This window comes from Kogia breviceps, chromosome 4 (genome assembly GCF_026419965.1).
Source record: "Kogia breviceps isolate mKogBre1 chromosome 4, mKogBre1 haplotype 1, whole genome shotgun sequence".
Classification (NCBI taxonomy): Eukaryota; Metazoa; Chordata; class Mammalia; order Artiodactyla; family Physeteridae; genus Kogia; species Kogia breviceps.
In genome coordinates, this window is record NC_081313.1 from 14,634,632 (window position 1) to 14,658,201 (window position 23,570).

Here is a 23,570-nt window from a genome sequence, read left to right on the forward strand (position 1 = left end):
CTCTTTTTCCACTATTGAATTGACTAATTGCTTTCTCCCACTGGAAGAACACAATATGGATTTGAAGGCTTATACAAGAGCCCAGATTGCCTGATACCATATCAAGGGGATCTATTGTTCTATATTACACATTTTCTTTTGTTTAAACTTTTCTGAGAAGGCCATTTCTAAACAGAGAAGAGGAAGGGGGAGGAGAGCTTTTTTCTTTTGGGAAAGCTAAAGATAGAGTTAGGAAGCTGCTGAAGTTACGGAAATCCTTAAAAATATATCCTCTCATATGAAGAATAGCGGGCAAAGGCAAATAGTTCTGATAGTCCTTAGAAGCTAAATGTCTGGACTAAGATAATTATGGGTCATTAGTGAAAACTAATGAGGATTTGATCTGTACTATCTAACCACACAATGAAGATAGCTTACCAAGTTATGCTAATGCATTCGTATTTGATTTAATAGACAATTAAAAATTATATCTTCATACATGCATAATTATACACACATATATAATTATATATGTTATCTCTATAAATATGTTACATATAAATTTTATAGAGATAGTATATATTTTATATATTAACTATATGTGTGAATAATATGTATATTTAACATAAATTTTATAGAATCTCAGTAATAATTGGCTATAGCCTTTTGATGAGTTCATTAGGTTTTTTGGCGAAATGACTTCCTCCACAGCAGTTTTATTTCTCAGACAGAATCCTTGCACTAGAGACAGTAGAGTTGGAAAATTGAGTCTTGCTCCCCTGAACTGGGAGAATGTTTCAGGACCCTCCATTTGCAGATGTCCTTCCAAGGCTCTGTTCTTGATTTTGAAACCACATTTGATTTTGTTTTTGTTTTTTAATTGAAGAAGTTCCCCCAATTGATAAACTCTAGGACTAAAGAAGCCTGGGTCCAACTCTGCCTTTGACCATTTTAAACACAAAGGCATTCAGTATAGACAGCTGAATAATTCTATATGTTCTAATTCTAATGTAGTCTGGTATAATATAAAACCTCAGACTCATTAAGTATTCTTTCCCTCCCCAGCTCAGGTCCAAATCAGGCTATGAAAGTTTGAGGCCCTAGGGGTGAGGGGTGGGAAGACTCTGCTGGCTTCTCTTGTCTTTTCTCCCCTCCTGCTTTGGTCTCTGGTTAGCCTCCGCTCTTGACCTCTCTAAAACTGGTCTCCGGGGGAATAGTCACAGGTGGCTGGTGCAGTAGCAATGTGGTGTGTGTGCCTGACCCCGCGGCAAATGATCCCTAATCGACTCCTTGTCTCTTATACATTGCTTTGGTGGATTTCTTGGCAATTTTTTTCTACTGAGTCTTCTAGGCTCCCAATCTGATGAGGACAATATCTTTCCTGGGCTGGCTATCTGAGAGTTCTCCTCTGCCCCTAGATTCCAGTATCCACCCCTCTGTTTCGATGTCCCTTTGCCCTTTCAGATCAAGTGCTCCATGGGATCTATTCTAAGGGCTCCCCATAGCAAGGTCCATATTTGGAATTTGAGAAACTTCTCTGGGTGTGGAAACGCAGCTGGACCCAATGTACCCCCCTCCTCTTTCCCCGAGCCTCAAATTTCACAAGTGTCTCTAAGTCACTTTTCCTTGGCTTGAGGTTGAGGGGAAGGACCACCTCACTTCCTCATGAATGTGTGTGGTTGTCCACATAGCTCACTGACAATTCTCTCTAAAGAAATCATCTCAGTCCTTCAATCTTTTTAGACTGAGGACAGCTACTAGCTAATGCTGGCAGGACCACTTTGGTATTCCTCTCTTCTCTCCTCCACACATCTCTGAAAATCCTGAAGGAATGGTTTAGACTAGCATCTGTCTTACATCTAGGTAGACTTGGAGCTTATTGTTTTGTGCTTCACCTTGGAGGGGTTATGTGGAAGCAGGAACAGTGTGGCATTTAATAACCTGTTCTAGTTCCAAATTGGAAAATACAGGGAAATAGAGGTGAAACAAATCTGGAAGTATATTTCGGCAAATGGAACCAATATAAAAAAATGGCAGGATAATACTGTAATGTGAGACGCTGTCCACCCAAGTCTGGAGGGATAACTTGGAGTGGTGTGCTCAGAATAAAACCTTTCCATTTCTGACTTGGCCAATCAGGCACATCTTTATTTAAATGGCCTATAATTTCCTTTTCTAACCTAGGTTTTGATCTCTTGGTATACCACTTAAAGAGAAAAAGGATAGCTGTATGCAAATGCAGAATCTAAGAACTAAGGGATACTTTTTCATGTTGTAAATGGGCCCACAAGGAAAAGAGTCTACCTCGGTCTCAACAATTTTATATGCTGGTTATTTCCTTGGTCATATAGATCCAATTCTACATCAAAACCTCCAGGCCTCTACAATATCCTAGAAAAATGTACCATCCAAACACCCAGCAGGTTAACACCTTCTAGCCTAAACTGGTCCTCATGAAGAAATAAGATTTTTTTTCCTATCTCCATACTGTGTTTGACATCGAAATAGAAATTTATTAGTTTAAAAGACTGTATTGGGTCACTGGGATAAAATGATTAAAATGTTAAATGCTTTTAATACAGATGATCCTTGGTTATCTGTATCATAATGGCAGCATTTGTGAATTATCTCAGATGTCAGTTGTTACTTGTTTGGGAGATAGGACAACAAAGGACTCGCACTTGTAGATACTGGTACACATTCTTAGTTAGAATCAACTGCCATAAAACTTACATCAAAATTAATAATCTGCTAGAAATTTCTCCATTTGGCTTGTTTTGATGCAAGATCGAGTGAGCCAGGCTAAACCAGAGTTAGCAGGTCTCTGGAGACAGACTCTGAAAGATTTCCGCTGATGGGGCGGAAGTGTAGCGAGCACTCTCGCGAGACCTGAAGGTACCGTGGCGTTAGTGGCGGCAGCAGCTAGAGGAAGGAAGAGAGGACCGGAAGTGCTTCGTCTTGAGTGTACAATGCCAGAAGCAGCCTGACTTTCTTTACCGGAAGCCCTTTGCCTGGGGATAGAAAAACGGCCCACCTGGCTGGAAGTCCCACTCCTTGAGCTCCCCAGCTCTTCCAGAAGTTTCTCTGTCACCTGTGCTTGCCCCGTCCTCTTTTCCAGTTTTATCTGTATACTGGAAAAGAGTACATGATTGTCTTTCTCCTAGCTCCACTAGACGAGTTAGAGCAGGGGTTCCCTCCCTATACCCCCATGTAGCTGCAGAGTAGCACCTGGGGGTGGTTGGACCTCTGGGATCCCGAAGGAAGGGGGAGAGGGCTCAGAACTCCGTTTCTGCTTCTGTCACCAAGACGCGGCCTCCTCAGCCTTTCCCCCACTGCTACCATGCACCCTGCGGCCCTCCGTCTTCCTGCGGTTGTGGACACTGTGCTGTGAGGAGCGAGCGGCTCCTGTCACGGGGCTCATTCGAGTGACTTCAGACCACAACGGCAGCATGGACTTTGCAGACCTCCCAGCTCTCTTTGGGGCTGCCTTGAGCCGGGAGGGACTTAAGGGGTTCCTTGTGGAGGCTCGCCCAGGCAACGCCTGCAGCCCCATTGCTCCACTGCCCCCAGCTCGGGTCAGTGGGTCCATTTTCATTGCACTGCTTCCAAGATTTGACTGCAACTTTGACCTCAAAGCCCTAAATGCTCAGAAGGCTGGGTATGGTGCAGCTGTGGTGCACCATGTGAATTCCAATGAACTTCTGTGGGATAATGAGGAAATCCAGCAGCAGATATGGATCCCGTCTGTGTTTATCAGCGAACGGAGCTGTAAGTACCTGCATGACCTCTTTGTCTACCAGAAGGGGGCTCAGGTGCTTCTGGTCCCAGATGATGGATTCCTCTTGGCCTATTGCCTCATCCTCTTCTCGGGGATTTTGGGAGTGCTAATTTGGGGCATGGGAGCGATGTTGAGAGTTCATTGTATTCAGCCCCAGAAAGAGTGCCAGAGAAAACCACTGACCAAAGAGCAACCGAAACAGATTCCTACACATGACTATCAGAAGGGAGACCAGTATGATGTCTGTGCTGTCTGCCTGGACAAATATGAGGATGGGGACAAGCTGAGGGTACTAACCTGTTGCTCGTGCCTTTCACTGCTGCTGCGTGGACCCGTGGCTCACTAAGACCCAGAAGACCTGCCCCATCTGCAAGCAGCCTGTTCGTCGGGATCCTGCGGAGGAGGAACAGGAGGAAGGAGCTCATGGGCAAGTGGGCCATGGGGAAGGGGGCCCAAGGGGCCACCCTACCTCAGAACGGACCCCACTTCTGGGCTCCAGGACAGCACTTCCCACCTCCTTTGGCTCCCTAGCCCCAGCCCCCTTTGTGTTTCTTGGGTCTTCAACAGATCCCTCACCCTCTCCATCCTCCTCTTCCTCTTGGGCTGTCATCCTGATCTAATACTCCCTTTCTTTCCCACCTTTGGCAACCTATTTGCATAGCCCCTCTTCCTCCCTCAAGTCTTCTCTGTTGAGGGTTAGGAGATATTCCTACGCCAGGTTTCTCCCTAACCCAACCCCATCCTTTTGAGGGGGTTCGACGTGCGAAGTGACTGGGTCTTCACTTACTGCGTTAATAAAATTTTTTTGTGGACTTAAAAAAAAATTCAGATGCATGTGAAAGCCATAGGCGAAAGCTGTCAAAAACAATTTAAAAGAGCATATTTTTAAATTATTTGTGTCAAGGATGAAAAGATAATTAGAAATATTATTTTAAGTAACTCTTAAGAGTATCTTAAATTTACGTTGGGATATTAACGTTTCACATTTGGCCTCACAATGCAATTTCTGAAATCTAAAAATTTCAGTGCCTCTCCTTTAACTATTTTAGATCGGGTGTATATGATGTAATCTACACTTGTCTAATTAGTTGTCATCAGCTAATGCCTGAGAGGGCAAAGCCTTTGCAATGTCTCCATGGTCATGAGAAAAAATATCTTGGTTGTAGGTTCTTTGGTCCTCTGCTTTTCCTGTAAAGTGACTGTGTAAGAACATTCTGTTGTTTTATAGCTTGTTGGCATTAGTATTCTAATCCTACTAATTGGGGTGGAATTTTAAGAGCATGATTTAGCTTTGTTTTTTCATCTCTTGGAATTAAGAGACTATTTAAATGAAGGAAACATGCAACATCAAATACTTTTCACCTGAGAGTGGCAATTGTTCAGCCATACCAAGTATCTTCTGTGACTGGAGGTGCCCATGTAATTGTATAAAATGGAAGTTAGCTAATAGGAGATCATTAAATATGTCCTTTCTTTTTAGAAATTAAGGTCATTTTCACCCTTTAATGATTGTTAATGTTAGCTAAGCTAGTTTTCATTTGCAAGGCCAATTTCAACTCATCTCAAAGTTCCAGACACTACATTGATAATGCAAATTACTAAATACTCTCAGTATAACTCTGTTATTTGGATTAGAATGTTCTGTTTCATGCAAGCCTTGAAATGAACACTTAAACCACCCTGAAAGCCTTCTATCTTGGAATGCAGAATCAATAGTCATAAGAAGGGCTTCCCTGGTGGCTCAGTGGTTGAGAGTCCGCCTGCCGATGCAGGAGACAGGGGCAAGGGGTTCGTGCCCTGGTCCGGGAGGATCCCACATGCCGTGGAGTGGCTGGGCCTGTGAGCCGTGGCCGCTCGGCCTGTGCGTCCGGACCCTGTGCTCCGCAACGGGAGAGGCCACAGCAGTGAGAGGCCCGCATACCGCAAAAAAAAAAAAAAAAAAAAAAAAAAAAAAAAAAAAAAAAAAAAGTCATAAGAAGATTTACTATTTAAATTAATACATAGTTTTGTTTCCATAAAGGTGCATTTAAATCATAATTTTAGAGCTAAGATCCTATTAAATCAATTGTTGATACTACTGCAATTGATTATTCTATTCACTAATGTTATGCTCCAGTCTTTTTGATTTGATATTTCTCACAATATGCATTCTTTGGCAGGAGGTTGCATGGAAATGTATGCATTGGCAAACATTACCCAACATTGAGGGCTGCAGTATGTTGGGGTCCCCAGGGAACAGACTCTGAGGTGGAGCTTTGTGTGCATTAGTTGAGTGAGTTTAGGAAGCAGAACTGGGCAGAGGTAAAAGTTGGAGGATGGTGTGGTTGCACCCGAAGCCTCAGCAGACCCCCCAGAGAGCACTGGAGCTGTCGTGGCCTTGTAGAATTGTCCCAAATCGAAGCAAAAGAGCTGAATCCACATGCTCCTGAAGTAACCAGTCATTTCTTACAGGCTGTCGCAGGGGAAGAGGAGTGGCCTTGGGCTGGGTAGTTTTGTTCATACAAGGACAATTCCTGGAGAGAGACTCAGCTCTCTTTGCACAGTTACTGTATGAACAAATGGAGTGGCCTACAACATTCAGAAACGATGGCGTGAGGGCCGGAGGAAGAAGAAAAGGAAGGCTGAGCTAAGCACACCGTAAGGATTCAGGTTCCTCTTCTTTCTGCTGTACTGTGTTCTGTTCTATAGTAGATCATAAGGAAGATATAATTCACAGATTCTTGTTTATTCTGCCATCAGTATGGGTGATCGCAAATGCACTAATTATTGTTTGGACTGGATGAAGGTACTTAAATTCAGCATTTCTTACTGTCCATCCTATTTTTGCTACAATCACATTTTTTTTTTTTTTTGGTCAACCTATTAAGCACTGTTGAAATTACCTGCTTTCCCTCATGAGATGCTTCTATGCAGCATGGTTCTGTGTGGATTCTCTCTTAAGTGCTCACGATGACAGAACTATTTCCTTGGGTTATTTGGGGGAAACCTAAATCTCCCACTCAATGTTAGAAAGCCCCATCCATCTATTATTTACAAATGGCAGGGCTATGTTCCCTAGGTCCTCATTTCCATATTGCACATAATGGGACTCAACACCTTAGAGACTGTGATGGAATATTTTACTCAACGTACCATAGGAGAGCATTTCTTTTGGTAAGAGTTTTCTCTCAATCCTCCTCAAATCACTTTTCCTAGGTCCCAGGTCTCAACTCTGTCTCCTTCACATTTATTTTGCTAGTTTCCTCACATGGATATACTTTAATCTTTGCAGAATTCATATGATGGAATATTTGACAAATAAGATATATCTTTGAATTTAAATTCATGTATTTTTTCCAGTCAAAACCATTTTACAAAATTTTTAGGACTTTTAAAAAGTGATTTGTGAAAATGTTTTTTAAAGACAATGCAGAATTATTATGACTTAATTTTATTTTTTTGAAAGATACTAATTTGTTTTTCAAGTTTGTTGTATAGCACCTCCCTAGACTGTAAATTCCTTAAGGGAAGAAACAATAAATTTAACCTCATTATCCTGAGGTACAAGCCGGAGATTGTTACATACCTGAATGAATACATAAATGAATATTTTAGGGACTTCCCTGGTGGTGCAGTGGTTAAGAGTCCGCCTGCCAATGCAGGGGACACGGGTTCGATCCCTGGTCTGGGAAGATCCCACATGCCGTGGAGCAACTAATCCCGTGCGCCACAACTACTGAGCCTACACTCTAGAGCCCGCAAGCCACAACTACTGAGCCCATGTGCCACAACTATTGAAGCCTGCATGCCTAGAGCCCGTGCTCTGCAACAAGAAAAGCCCACGCACTGAAAAGAAGAGTAACTCCCACTCTCTGCAACTAGAGAAAGCCCACAGGCAGCAACGAAGACCCAACGCAACCAAGAAAAAAAAAAAAAAGAATATTTTAAAATCATTTCTTTAAAATTTGGTTATATGAATGAGTTTTTAAACATTTTTTTTCCATAACTAATGTGTCTTGTACCAAATCAATGTGGAGAGAAGTCAGTGGCATGTTTTTAAAGACGTATTGATGGTAACAAGGGCACTGCAGAGTTCCATTGTCTCTGTCCTTTTCCCAGATAGCCATCCTAACTCCACACATTTAAAAAGTCTGTTCATCTATTCATTCATCCACACCTTCATCCTTCCACCCAACTAATCAACCAGTCATTCATTCTGTAAATATTAAGTTGTATACTGGTTATATAACAGTATCAAGATAGATGTGACCCTGCTCTCATGTGGAGAAGAGACTATTAAGCCCATCACATAAAATACGAGAAATAGTGTTATGGAAAAATACACCTCTAATAATTCTCAGAGTAGAGACCTTTAGATGGGGAAAAGAATCTAGAAATCATGGGGGAGGAAGTAAAAATTGTGCTGAGACCTCGAGGGTTGATCAAGACACGAGGAGAGGCGGACTGAAGCGTGCTGTCCGTAAACCTAAAGAGGAAGAGATCATGATGTGTTCTAGGACCAAAGAAAGACTTTCAGTATTTCTAGGGCTTGAACTGTGAAGAAGGGTGTAAAGAGTGATGAGGTAGCTAGTATGAGTAGGGGCTGGAACTTGAAAGGCTCAATAAACCGTGTCAACTTAAAAAATATGCGCAACCTAAAAGTTGAGAGTTATGTATTATTCGATGGGAAGTTTTAGGACTTCAAGCCCGGGAGGTAGCATCTCAAGTGACCCTGAGAGACCTTCTCAGAGGAGGTGGCCCGGAGAGCCAGGTTTTACAGAAGTTTTGCAACAAAGAGCAGGTAGTCTGAAAGTCAAAAGATGATTGTTAAAGGAAAACCAGATATGTCAAGTTAAGGAATTCAGCGCTTTTCTATGTATGAGAAGATGCAAGAATCTGGGTTTGAATTTTGAAAAATATATTTAAAAAGCAAATTTGCCATAGCTTATATCCTCTGACATTTCACATATGATAGAACTATGGTAAAAATCTTGTTCATAGTGATTTTCTGTCATTCTTAATAAAGTATAATTGGATAAATCTAAAAAGAATAAAAGAATCTGGGTTCACTGAAATCATTCCTTTGATATGCACCTCAGTTATCTGGGGCCAATATCCTGTATTTTCGAATCCCGAGGGCTCACCACAGGGATTGGCTGCCTTCTGATGGCTGCTAGATGGCAGGCTTTCTTTCCTTCCCGAGTTCCCTCAGGGCTCGCATTGGAGGGCTGCAATTGCTGATGACTGCGACATCCTTTGTTTAATGATATGGCAGGAAATATTCCATTTCTCAACTGGTTAGAGTTGAAAATTCTCATCATGACAGAATTGTAGAGAATGGGCTACTAGGTGGGGAGAGGGGGCAGATGAGGGCTGGGAGGCCAGTTAAAAGATAGTGCAGTAACCCCTGTGAGACAGATGGTCACCTGACCTCAGGTAGTGGCTGTGGGATTGGGAGGAAAAAACGATCTCAAGTAAACTCTCTTAGTTACAAGGAACTGGGAGAACGTGAAAAGATCCAAATGAAGAAATCTTCACAATCAGTAGACACAGGTAAAACTTACATCTCTGTGTGGGCCAGTTGTGTCATCTTTGTAAAGGAGATAATTTTTTTTTTTTTTTTTTTTGCGGTACGCGGGCCTCTCACCGTTGCGGCCTCTCCCGTTGCGGAGCACAAGCTCCGGACGCGCAGGCGCAGCGGCCACGGCTCACGGGCCCAGCTGCTCCGCGGCACGTGGGATCCTCCCGGACCGGGGCACGAACCCGCGTCCCCTGCATCGGCAGGCGGACTCCCAACCACTGCGCCACCAGGGAAGCCCAGGAGATAATTTTTGATAATTTATTTTTGAGAGCTGTTGTTTAGTTTTTCTTTTTAACAAAACTGATTAACCTCTCTAATGTTGAAGAGATAGAAGAAACGAAGAAGGAAATTTAAATAGAGGAGTGTTTTCTGGTATTCTGTATGTTTATCATGTAACTTGGGAGCAAAATCAAAACAAGATGCCAGACTGTGCTGAATATACATGCTCTCTGAGCCTATGAATATAATGTGGTCAGACAAACCACACACAGAGTCAGGGTCTCCTGCGATTTCTTTCGAAGGGGATGAAAAACCACAGACAAGGATGGAAAAAGCTGGGAGTGCACTTCAGCTTTGGATCTTCTTTCCTCTTTTTTTTTTTTTTTTGGTGGTACGTGGGCCTCTCACTGCTGTGGCCTCTCCCGTTGCGGAGCGCAGGCTCCGGACGCGCAGGCTCAGCGGCCACGGCTCACGGGCCCAGCCGCTCCGCGGCACGTGGGATCCTCCCGGACCGGGGCACAAACCCGTGTCCCCTGCATCGGCAGGCGGATTCTCAACCACTGCGCCACCAGGGAAGCCCTTCTTTCCTCTTGATTGAAAAGGGCATGAAAAGATTTGCAACAATAATTTCGGGAGAAGACAAATTGTAGTAAATAATAACTGTTGCATGAAGACGCTGCAATATTGGTTTATAAAAGCCCATTCAGAGTTTTAAAAATCATAGACATATTTCTAAAATATTTATTTAGTACATTGGTATGATGTTTAAAGGATCTCCATTAGTAACTTTGATCTTTATTCAACAATTGACCGTGATTAGTAATTATTTGTGGCTGATTTGCTCATGTTATCACTGTGGGTTATTATTTTTATGAATTTCAAATTGCCTATTTTTTAAAGATAATTTTATTTACCTAAAGATGAAGAGGAACTTTGATTGTCTGAGATTGCTTGCCTGCAGTGGCCTTAATAGTCAAAGAGATGGTTTACTTTGCCTGGAAAAGGAAATGTGACCCTGGGATTACACCCTTGAGAGATGATACTTCAATTCAAATTGGGATTCACAGAGTAATTGCAGCCTGTGGTAATGCATCTTCAGCATCTTAAAATAGCTGTTAGCTGGGTAGAGCTTTCCCCTAGAGGAATGGCGGTGTTCACTAGGAGATGTCTTTTGTCTCTTTCAAGCCACTGGAGCAGCCTTTGAACCATGCACAAAGAAACACAATATTTAGTATTTTCTGGATTGATTTGAGCATTCACTGAGAACAAATATATTATCATCTGTTTGGGATTGTGCTGAAAATTTAAAAAAAGTAAGTGAAACGGTAAATAAAATAATATCTGGAAAGACTTCATATTTGGCTTACTTTTTGTGTGCTTGCTTCCAAGAGTACACATAAACTTTGGACTTCCTGGAGCTCTTCCTTAATATGCAAGCAAGTAACTGAACAAACTCTTCATGTATTGGGTCATTAAACCCATATTCTTCTTGTTCTTTACAGAAAAACAGGTAACGAATACAAATATGTCACCATTTTTTTTCTATCCCTAGTCACAAACAGGGACTGACAGCAAGGAGTGAGGTATTTCTTTATTCTTAATTGCACAAATTGAGCCAATGGTTTTCTTAAATATTCAGTGAGCTGAGTTATTTGACTTTTTTTGTTGATGAGAACATGGACAAGAAATTAAGAAAATCTGCTTTTACAAAGCCCCTTGGAAGGTCCTTTATTCACATAGAGAGTTGCAAAACACAGAAAAACATGAAGAGGGAGTGGAATGTGGCAGAGTGGGAGACTGAGCCACACCTAAAAGGCAAGAGACTGAGTGGTGCTGCCGAGGTGTTTACAGATTCTTTTCTCATGTCCAAAACTGGCGGGTGGCAAACTGCCCCCAAGGAAGCCTACTGGGAGCAAAGTACCTAGGTTGAGATGAGAGAGCATGGCTGTCCGAATGGTTATGAAAATACTAAACCCAGAAGAAAAGACAAAAGCCAAGTCAGAAAGCAAGTGAAAAGACTGAGTCCAGAGAGAATGGATTTATAGTAAAGTGGAAGAGCAAGAAAGTAAGTGACAGACCGCTAGCAAGGTTGGGTGATCAAGGAGACTGGGACAAGAGGATGGACAAGATGTCTTCGGGTGGATCCAGTCCGTTCAGGAATGAAATCTGCAAATACTGAGAGGCAGCTAGGCAGTTAATTTAGAAATCCTTCACTACAGTGGTAGATGCTTAAAGGAAACCCATTGGGTTCAATAGAGGACAGGCAGGGACTTGGCATTAAGAATAAAACATCAGAGGCTTCAATGCCCAGAGTCTCTGAGAGTAGGAACAGAGGGAGTTGCAAGCCAGGCAACGTCAACAGGCAGCACAGCTCTGGAAGCTGAGGAGCAGGGCGATTCATTCCAACACTATGCAAAGAGCACTAGTTGCCTGGTGGGTGCACTGCATAGGTTACAAGGAGATATCACATCAAAGTTGGTTCCTTTTCCTCAGGAATCTGAAAATCTGATAGGGATGCTACAAGCAGCCACTCCCCTTTCTAAACCAAACAAGTGCAGATCTCTTGCAGGGCTGCCTCTATATATGGCTTTACATGTATTTTGCTTTATGAGATGTGGGCTTCAAACTCCAGCCAGCCTGGTCCAAAGGCTTGCATATGGCATGATTTGCAAGAATTCTGAGAGAAGAGATTGCTGCATGGATAGGAAATAGACTGAGACATTTTCTTGACGTCCTCCCTAATTTATCTTCTAAGCATGTAACCATGGGATGCTGAGCAGCACAGTAGATCTGGAGCCTTCTCCTTGGCCACACCAAGCACAAGACCCAAGATGAAACTTCAGGAAATGTCTTTAGTGTGGTATTGATGGAAGAGATTAGGTCTGATTTGCTAAGAGCAGTATCAGAAGACACTGTAACCATGTTATGAGGAAGTCCAGGAAGGTCTTAGCCACTGTAAGGAATGAATTTAATTCCCCAGGAAATAAGACCTAAGAGTAGTGTCAGCAGCCTAGTGTGACCATTGTCAACCTTCGGTTGTCACACTATGCAGCCATTTTCCTTCTGCTGCTGATAAAGAATGTCTCTTACTTTTCCATGACTGACCCAGTAGGTCTATTTTTGCTACTCAAATACTTGAATGTACTCTCTAGATATTATCTGTTTATGTGGATGATATTGGGATACACAGGCAGAGTCTACAAGCAGGGCTCGGGAAACCACATGCCTTGGACCAATTCATGTCATTTTCCATTTCTATAAATAAAGTTTTGTTGAAGCATAACAATACTCATTCACTTATATATTGTCTATGGCTACTTTTCTGCTACAACTGAAAAGTTGAATAGTGATGTTTGGTCCACAGCCAAAACTATTTACTATATGGCCCTTTGCGAAAAAGTTTGTTGACTCCTATTCTAAACCAGTGTATTGCCCAGTGATTAAAAGAGGCTAGCTTCAAATCTCACCTTCTCTATTTCCTAGCTTTGTGACCTTGGACAATTTACCTAACTCTGCTTTTCAGTTTCTTTAACTGCAATGTAAGGTAATAGTAGCTCCTATTTCATAAGCCTGATATGAGGATTAGATTAATTAAATCATACAGAGTGCTTATAATGGTACCTATAGGGCTATAAGTACTCAGTAAATATTAGCTATTGTTATCATTAACTGACATAGTGCATTCTCTTTTTTTGAATTTAATTTATTTTTTTATACAGCAGGTTCTTATTAGTTATCTATTTTATACATATTAGTGTATACATGTCAATCCCAATCTCCCAGTCATCACACCACCACCCCACACCACTTTCCACCCTTGGTGTCCATACGTTTGTTCTCTACATCTGTGTCTCTATTTCTGCCTTGCAAACTGATTCATTTGTACCATTTTTCTAGGTTTCACATATATGCGTTAATATACGATATTTGTTTTTCTCTTCCTGACTTACTTTACTCTGCATGACAGTCTCTAGATCCATCCACATCTCTACAGATGACCAATTTTGTTCCTTTTTTATGGCTGAGTAATATTCCATTGTATATATGTACCACATCTTCTTTATCCATTCGTGTGTCAGTGGACATTTAGGTTGCTTCCATAACCTGGCTATTGTAAATAGTGCTGCAGTGAATGTTGGGGTGCATGTGCCTTTTTGAATTATGGTTTTCTCTGGGTATATCCCCAGCAGTGGGATGCTGGGTCATATGGTAATTCTATTTTTAGTTTTTTAAGGACTATCCATTCTGCTCTCCATAGTGGCTTTATCAATTTACATTCCCACCAACAGTGCAAGAGGGTTCACTGTTCTCCACACCCTCTCCAGCATTTGTTGTTTGTAGATTTTCTGATGATGCCCATTCTAACTGGTGTGAGGTGATACCTCATTGTAGTTTTGATATGCATTTCTCTAATGATTAGTGATGTTGAGCAGCTTTTCATGTGCTTCTTGGCCATCTGTATGTCTTCTTTGGAGAAATGTCTATTTAGGTCTTCTGCCCATTTTTGGATTGGGTTGTTTGTTTTTTTAATATTCAGCTGCATGAGTTGTTTATATATTTTGGAGATTAATCCTTTGTCCATTGATTCATTTGCAAATATTTTCTCCCATTTTGAGGGCTGTCTTTTTACCTTGTTTGCAGTTTCCCTTGCTGTGCAAAAGCTTTTAAGTTTCATTAGGTCCCATTTGTTTATTTTTGTTTTTACTTCCATTTCTCTAGGAGGTGCGTCAAAAAGTATCTTGCTGTGATTTATATCATAGAGTGTTCTGCCTATGTTTTCCTCTAAGAGTTTTATATTGTCTGGCCTTACATTTAGGTCTTTAATCCCTTTTGCGTTCATTTTTGTGTATGGTGGTCTAAATTCATTCTTTTACATGCAGCTGTCCAGTTTTCCCAGCACCACTTATTGAAGAGGCTGTCTTTTCTCCATTGTATATTCTTTCCTCCTTTATCAAAGATAAGGTGACCATATGTGTGTGGGTTTACCTCTGGGCTTTCTATCCTATTCTGTTGATCTATATTTTTGTTTTTGTGCCAGTACCATACTGTCTTGATTACTGTAACTTTGTGGTATAGTCTGAAGTCAGGGAGCCTGACTCCTCCAGCTCTGTTTTTCTTTCTCAAGATTGCTTTGGCTGTTCGGGGTCTTTTGTGTCTCCATACAAAATTGTGAAATTTTTTGTTCTAGTTCTGTGAAAAATGCCAATGGTAATTTGATAGGGATTCCATTGAATCTGTAGATTGCTTTGGGTATTATAGTCATTTTCACAATGTTGAATCTTCCAATCCAAGAACATTGTATATACCTCTCCATCTGTTTGTATTGTCTTGAATTTCTTTCATCAGTGTCTTACAGTTTTCTGCATATAGGTCTTTTGTCTCCTTAGGTAGGTTTATTCCTAGGTATTTTATTCTTTTTGTTGCAATAGTAAATGGGAATGTTTCATTTACTAAAATATATTCTATGTCTGCAAAGGGCTAGGCAGTGAATCTGGGCATTGGAGATGAATTAGGGTATATTCCTTCCCTTGGTATGATGGAAAAGATAGGTGTATACATTGCTAATTACAATGTAATCTTATAAATAGATGTATGTTCAATGTCAGTGGAAGTCTGAAGGAAGGTCAGTTTGAGTGATGAGATTTGGCATGAATCTTGAAGTATGAGTGGATTTTTGTAAGGAAGATCCTGTGCAGAATGGCACAATGGGCAAAAGGAAGAGACTGTGCAATATTAGGGCACTGGGAAGGTGTGGAGTAAGGTAAGGAAATATATGGTGTATGTGGAGAAGCTGCAGAATACGAAAATGGAAATGTAAGAAATGGGAAGAAGAAAAGCGTTTTAACATATGTAGAGAAAAATTGCATGTTTGAGCTGACTTGGTGTAAAGGGTTAATTGAAGAACAATGGCACAAAAGCCAATGTGGAGACGAGCTTTTGAGAGTGTCTGTTGATGGGAAGTAGAAAGCAGACTTGAATCACAGAGGGTGCTTGAAATGGAGGAATTCAAGGTGTCTTATTCATCACTGCATCCTCCATGACTGACATTGTATATGTTCCTTAAAGGAAACTTCAGGTTGCTCACCACCAGTATTGACAGTGAAACTGAGCAGGACCCTGTGGGGGTCCTGGGCATGGAAGCTGTTCCGTCCCCTGTTTCTTGACTCCAGCCTCCATGACCTTCCCTGAGTTCCAAAGGACAGATTCGAACAGTTGCTAATCCAGGAAGGGAGGGGATGCAAAGACAAGGGAGAGGCAGCCAAGAAACAATGGTGCAGCCTTGGGGCAGGGTCCTGGCTCCACCTCAAGGGATAACAATGTCTTTAAACTCTTTAAGACGTCAACATTCTTCATACCAGAGAAAGACCACCTGAAGCTACATTAAAGGAACCAGAGAAGTTCATCAAGATTACCTGAGACCAGATTAGAGGAGTGTAGGCCCTGCACACACCCTAATCTTATCAGCAACCCCACCCTTGAACCTTGCTATAAAACTCCTCATCAAATCCTCCTGGGTTGGGACACATAGTTTTCGAGGGCAGGAGCCTGCTGTGTCCCCCTTTGTCTGGCAAAGCAATAAAATCTTTCTTTTCTACTACATCCAAAACTCTGTCTCTGAGATTTGTTTCAGCACCAGTGCAGGTAGGCTGAGCTTTCGGCATTAACAGTAAAAATTAACAAAAATGATTTCTACTTTTTGAAGGAATTGGTTTAAAAAGAAGGTTAGCAATCAGAGAAGCCCCCTCTGGCACTGATGTGGAAGTGGTTGTCTTTAAAGCAGCCCCGCTGCGATAGTTCTAGGTCTCTGTGACTCTCTTGGAAGCACAAGTCCTGCAGTTGGGAGGCCTGTGCTATTGTTTAAATTTGTTTCCCCTAACTATATAGCTTTACGCACATCACCCAGTCTCTTGAGCAACTTGTCCGTAGCTATGTCCCAGGATCAAACATATATACTGGGACTTCCCTGGTGGCGCAGTGGTTGAGAATCTGCCTATCAATGCAGGGGACACAGGTTCGAGCCCTGGTCTGGGAAGATCTCACACACCGTGGAGCAACTGAGCCTGCGAGCCACAACTACAGAGCCTGTGGGTCTAGAGCCCATGTTCTGCAACGAGAGAAGCCACCCCAGTGAGAAGCCCGCACACCACAACAAGGAATAGCCCCCACTCTCCAGAGCTAGAGAAAGCCCACGCACAGCAGAAAAGACCCAACACAGCCAAAAGTAAACAAATAAATACATAAATTTAAAAAATGTCCATAAAACAAACAAACAAAAACCTATATATGTCTCTGTAGTTCCAGAGCTGGCAAATTTTCAGTTGATTTGCATGGGCCCTTTAAGACTAAATCAGGAGTCACTGTTCCCCTTCCTACTTCAGTGTTCCAACCTTGAAAGCATCAGAAAGGATGATGAGAAGCAGTCTAACACTTTTTTTTTTTTTTTTTTCTGAAGGAATATACTATGACAGTCAGGGAAAAATGTGTTGTCTTGTTATTGTGCTAAATTCGACTTTTGGTAGAATACACACAGGAATTGTCACAGAGATTGGATGAGTACACACATTTCTTACAAAATGGAGGGCATTATGCTTTTAGTTACCTGCCAAGGTTACCCATCTTGTAATATCAAGGGTGATGGGATAATATCAATATGACTGATGAGAGAAACTCAGGCTTTATGAGATATTTCTTCCTATGGATCTTAACTATCCTTAGGAGATTGTATTCTCAATGAGGAGCATACAGCCAAGATAGAGCGTTGGGTAGGGGTGTGTGTGGAAGAGATAAAAGAAAGGGGCATGAAGTGAAAATAAGCCCATTTCAAAGTGAAATCTTATCATTTTGCTGGGGGCAAAGATGATATCAGTTGTTTTAGTCAAGAAGCAATCTCAGTTAATTATTACAATCAGAGAGAAAAAATATATTGTTCACTATTAATTATGACTTATTTGAGTTTTGTTTGGTATTTGGCTACACAGAGAGTTAGCCTAAAACAATACATGGAGTGAATCAAAAAAGCTGATTAAAAAATGTATACTCTGCTGTTTAATCTTTGTGGTTTCTTTGTGGTTTCAGGGAGACAGGTGCTGTAAGTCAGTCTCTTCCTGGAATAGCTAATATGAACGCTGTGATTTCACAGAGTACAGCAATTTATTACTGAAGTTGAAACATTTAAAATGTACAGCCAGCTTCCTTATATTCTTGAGAAATTGGAGTCTGTCATACAGAGTGAAGTAAGTCAGAAGGAGAAAAACAAATACTGTATGCTAACACATATATATGGAATCTAAGAAAAAAAAATGTCATGAAGAGCCTAGGGGTAGGATGGGAATAAAACACAGACCTACTAGAGCATGGACTTGAGGATATGCGGAGGGGGAAGGGTAAGCTGTGACGAAGTGAGAGAGTGGCAGGGACATATATACACTACCAAACGTAGGGTGGATAGCTAGTGGGAAGCTGCCGCATAGCACAGGGAGATCAGCTCGGTGATTTGTGACCACCTAGAGGGGTGGCATAGGGAGGGTGGGAGGGAGGGAGACGCAAGAGGGAAGAGATATGGGAACATACGTATATGTATAACTGATTCACTTTGTTGTAAAGCAGAAACTAACACACCATTGTAAAGCAATTATACTCCAATAAAGATGTTTTAAAAAAAAGAAATTAATTCCTTGTTTCTCCTTATTAGCATTGTTTTTGTTTAAAAGAATAAAAATATTTCCATCTTCACATGAAAATAGGAATGATGACAGTTTATGTCTACTGGTGAGTATGAGAAACTGGGGCACAAACTTAAAAAGCGAGTATCCGGGCTTCCCTGGTGGCGCAGTGGTTGGGAGTCCGCCTGCTGATGCAGGGGACACGGGTTCGTGCCCCGGTCCGGGAGGATCCCACGTGCCGCGGAGGGGCTGGGCCCGTGAGCCATGGCCGCTGAGCCTGCGCTTCCGGAGCCTGTGCTCCGCAACGGGAGAGGCCACAGCAGTGAGAGGCCCGCGTACCGCAAAAAAAAAAAAAAAAAAAAAAAAAGAGAGAGTATCCTATTTTTAATAATAAATAACGACAACCATTTTTTTAGACTCCACTTTCCCTACAGCTCTTAGCACTGTGACTTTCTATTGTGACATATTAGAAGTGTGGAAATTCTAGATTTTTCTAAGCATCAACACTATGCAGTGACTTGTGAAGATTATCAGAGAGGTGTTAAAGGAGACATAGGGAGAAAGCAAAGAGAAAGTATAAGGAATCATGGGCTCTCTGTCTCAGAAGACTTTCCAGGGAAATCTTTCTGTGGGGACTGGTCCATCTATTTCAGGCTTTTTTGTTAGGCTTCCTGTCTTTTTCACCCTCCTTACCCAACCCATTAGCAAATGCTGTGGGTTCTATCTTTAAAATAGATCTCAGCTTTGACAGTGGCTCATTATCGTCTTAGCTCAATTAGTTTTCACATGAACAATTATAATAACTTCTTATCTTCTCCCTGTTTTCACAGGTGGCCGCTACATCTCTTCTCTGTAGAACAGCCAGTTCCTGAGTTGAAGATCAGATCATATCAGTTCCCTGAATGACACTTCTCAAGGCCTCCCAATCACTCTTAAGGTAAAATTCCAACTGCCTACCATGGTTCACGCGACCTTTGTTGGGCAGACTTCTAGAAGGTCTCTCGATGACCCCTGCCTTCTGGTATTCATGCTGTTACATAATTCTTTAGTGTATGGCCTAGACCTACTCATTTGTTCTGACAAATAGAATAAGGCAAAGCGATGGGACCTGACTTCTATGATTAGATGACAGAGGCTGTGACTTCTATTTTACTGGCAGATTCTACTTCTCCCTTTGCTCACTTTGATGAAACAAGCGGCCATGTTGGAGAGGCCCACAAGACAAGGAACTGTGGGTAGCCTTTGGCCAAAAACCAGTGAGAAAGTGAAGCCCTCAGTCCAACAGCCCACAAGAAACTGAGTCATGAATTCAAAACCCTGTGAACGAGCTTGGAAGTGGATCCTTCTTGAGTTGAGACTTCAGATGACCACAGTCTTGGCCAACACCTTGATCATAGCCTCTAAGAGACTCTGAAGCAGAGGATCCAGCCCAGCTGCACATGGATTTCTGATCTACAGGAGCTGTGAGGTAACAGATTTGGTTTCAAGCCACTTATTCTTTTTTTTTTTTTGTAGGCCATTCCCAAACTCTTTATTTATTTATTTATTTTTTTTAACATCTTTATTTGAGTATAATTGTTTTACAATGGTGTGTTAGTTTCTCCTTTACAACAAAGTGAATCAGTTATACATATACATATGTTCCCATATCTCTTCCCTCTTGAGTCACCCTCCCTCCCACCCTCCCTATCCCACCCCTCTAGGTGGTCACAAAGCACTGAGCTGATCTCCCTGTACTATGTGGCAGCTTCCCACTAGCTATCTAATTTACATTTGGTAGTGTGTATATGTCCCTGCCACTCTCTCACATCGTCACAGCTTACCCTTCCCCCTCCCCATATCCTCAAGTCCATACTCTAGTAGATCTGTGTTTTATTCCCATTCTACCACTAATCTCTTCATGACATTTTTTTTTTTTTTTAGATTCCATATATATGTGTTAGCATACGGTATTTGTTCAAGCCACTTATTCTTGAGGTAAGTTGTAACACAGCAATAGATAAGTAATACATGGCCCTGTAGGACCTGGCCCTTGGCAGCTCCTCAGACCTCACCTCTGTCTACTTCCCTCTAACTTTTCTCCAACAACTCTACCTTTATTTATTCTTCTTGGACACACCAAGCTTATTCCAGCTCCATGTACTTTATGCTTACTGTTTCCTGTGTTTGGAATGCTCTTACCCTAGACCTTCATATGGCTCTTCTTTCACATTTTTGGGCTTTGCTTCAATTATCACTTTTACATAGAAGCTCTGTCTGGTCTCCTTCCATGGAGAAACTACAGCTACTGTCTCCGTTTCCCTCCTTTTTGCCCCATCCCCTCCTCTGTGCCTTTATCCTGCATTATTTTCCCTCCTATTCTTACTATTTTTTTATTTGCTTGCTTTTTATTGTCTGTCTCATGCATTAGATTTTAAGCTCCATGAAGGTCAGGTTTGGTCTGTCCTCAGTGTCTAGAGTATATACTCACTCATTGAATATTTATTGAATTAAGGGATATATTTTACTACAACAAGTGGCATTTCTTCTTCTATAAAATAATGATGTTGGAACAAATGCAACTGAATCCACATCTATATCTAATCTTCTTGTTTTATGACTATTATAGCAAAGAGATGAAAGATAGCAAAGCAAAATTAGACCAGAATGAGATTTGGGGTAAGGATATTTTTTTGGAGCGAAAAACATGGGGCGTATGAGAAACTGTGGATAGAGAGGATGTGAGATTTATGCCCTTGCACAAATGCCATCAGGTCCAGAGGTGCCCCATAGAGCTTTCTGTGATGTAGAAATATTCTATTCTGTGCTGCCCAAGGCAGGAACCATGAACTGCCCATTATTACTGAGCTCTTGAAATGTGGCTAGTGTGACTGGGGAACTGAGTGTCAATTTTTATTTCATAAATGTAAATTTAAACGGCCCCTGTAGATTCTAAAGGGTATAATTCCTCTTTGACACTATGATCTTACCTTCATAATCTGCTCCCAGATGAAAGGTAAGGGCATATAAGGGTAGCACAGTTGTGTGGGTAGATTGACTTCAGAGACTGCTGAATGACAAAAGAGGGTATATCTTCCATGTACCTGCCTTAGATTTATATCAAAAAAGAAAATTAGAAAAAAACAATTTTTGCATAGAGCCAAAAAGATACCATGGAATAGTACTCCTCAGTACTAATTAAGTGCCTTGCTATAAGAATGACAATTTTCTACATGTTTGAAATATTTCTCTTCCCCCCTCATTTTATGTTTTTTTCTATTTTTTCAGTCCTATCACTGTGGTTTTGAACCCAGGTGAAAGTAATCAAAATAAGTGTTCAGTTTTCCTGCCACATAGAGAGCAAGTGTTGATCACTGCCCAAGAATATCTTTGTGGATGATTCTGAGCTTGAAATAATCCATTTGATTCCCATGTTCTTTGGGTTTATGATGTCTCTCTTGTCGTCTGGAATTTAAATCTCTGAGCTTCTGTGTTTCTGCCCCTCTCTTCTTAATTATTAACCCTCTTGCCTCCCAGAGAGAATCTGAACCATCTTTTAACAAGTGCTAAATGCAATGAAATATCAACAGCTTCAGCTACACATTGTACTCAAGGGAACACCTCCTTAGCCTGGGTACTCAGCTGTAACTCCTGGTTTCTTAAAGAGCCCACACCCTTATTTTTTCTTTGTTTGATAGAGATGTTGAAGGACACGTTTATTTTCCCAGATAATAATAATAATGACTCAAGGAAGTTTTCCTTAATAACACACTAATGGGATGCCATCTGTGATAGGTAGTGTGTTACACAGGACTTGAGATTAAGACTGGATTTAAATTTATGCTCTGCTCCATATTCATAAGTGACCTCGAGAAAGTTGCTAAACATCACTGCTTAGTTTCCATTCTCTTACAGGCAAAACAGGGATGATAATATGCATGTCGCTGTGGGAACTTGCTAAATACCTCTATATGAGAGCACTTCACACACAGAGCGAGGTGACGTGAGACTACATGAACGACACACAAAAAGTTGGGAGCGCATCTTAGTTTTAGGAACTGTGATTGAACATTTTCTCTCTTGGGATGTTTATCAGCTCCTCCCCCATCCTGAATTCCCCCTCCTAACATGTAGGTCTCACCTCAGATGTCACCCTTTAGAGAGGACCTCCCTAACCTCTCTGGGTCTGTAACAAATTACCTTACTTTAAGCATAGCTCTTAGTAATGTCTGAAATGATCAGATTTATTTATTAGTCTCTGTGTGTATTACCTGCCACTCTTCCCACACCCTTGAAGATATAAATTTCTCAAGGACAGGTATGCTCACTATTTTGTTTACTTCTGTATCCCTAGTGGCAGAAACACTGTCGACATATAGTAAGTGCTCAATAAATAATTTGTTGACTGACAAACCCCCAGGAACACTCTTCAATTCCTCAGAAGCCAGCTGCTTTTTCATAATAGGTAATATTCACTGAATTTATGAACTGTCTCATGTATTATTTCCTTTTAACAGCTTGGCTGCTATGAAAGCCATATTTCCTGCTAGATTCATTTTGGGTGGCTATGGGAAATACAGATAATTTGTCACCCTGAATCCGGTTAAGAATTTTGCCAAAGAGTTCTATAGCTCACTACAGAGCTCTGTTAAATTCCCCACTGGGTATCATTACAGCCTATAGTCTGTTAAGATAGATCTAGATATATGTTTAGACCTCAAAAAGAGGTCCTTAGTGTCTATATGCTACACTTTTATCACACACCCTCAGTGGAGTTATTTCTCTGCAGGTTGTATAAAATTCATAAAGTAATTTTGGATTGCATGTAATTAATAATCAAATATTTTTATTATGCCACCCTTGCTGGCATGAGTTGAAATAGTGGTCCCTCAGCAAACATTTCAGGAAGTTTTCTCTTGCTATTTGCTAGTGCCCCAGCAAGGAGACTTTTCGTTGTGATGGGCACCCACTTCTTCCAGCCTCTGGGGAACAGAAGGAATTTCTGGTGCCCCTAATGTGTCACTATCCTAGAGAATGTAATCTGCTCCTTAAAACATACAGCCTAGGGCTTCCCTGCTGGCGCAGTGGTTGAGAATCCGCCTGCCGATGTAGGGGACACGGGTTCGTGCCCTGGTCTGGGAAGATCCCACGTGCCGCCGAGTGGCTGGGCCCGTGAGCCATGGCCGCTGAGCCTGCGCGTCTGGAGCCTGTGCTCCGCAACGGGAGAGGCCACAACAGTGAGAGGCCCGCGTACCGCAAAACAAACAAACAAACAAAAAAACAACATACAGCCTACAAGGAGAAAGATGTTCAAAGTAACACAGTGATTCATTAGCAGAAGAATTACTAGACTTGACCTCCCCCTTTGGGGGTGAGACTAGTATACATTGGC

General features: G+C 41.6%; 1 pseudogene; it reads left to right on the top strand.

Annotated features, from left to right (window-relative positions):
- The first annotated feature begins 3,319 nt into the window (after window positions 1–3,319).
- Window positions 3,320–4,377, top strand: LOC131755532 (E3 ubiquitin-protein ligase RNF167 pseudogene; annotated as a pseudogene).
- The last annotated feature ends 19,193 nt before the right edge of the window (window positions 4,378–23,570 follow it).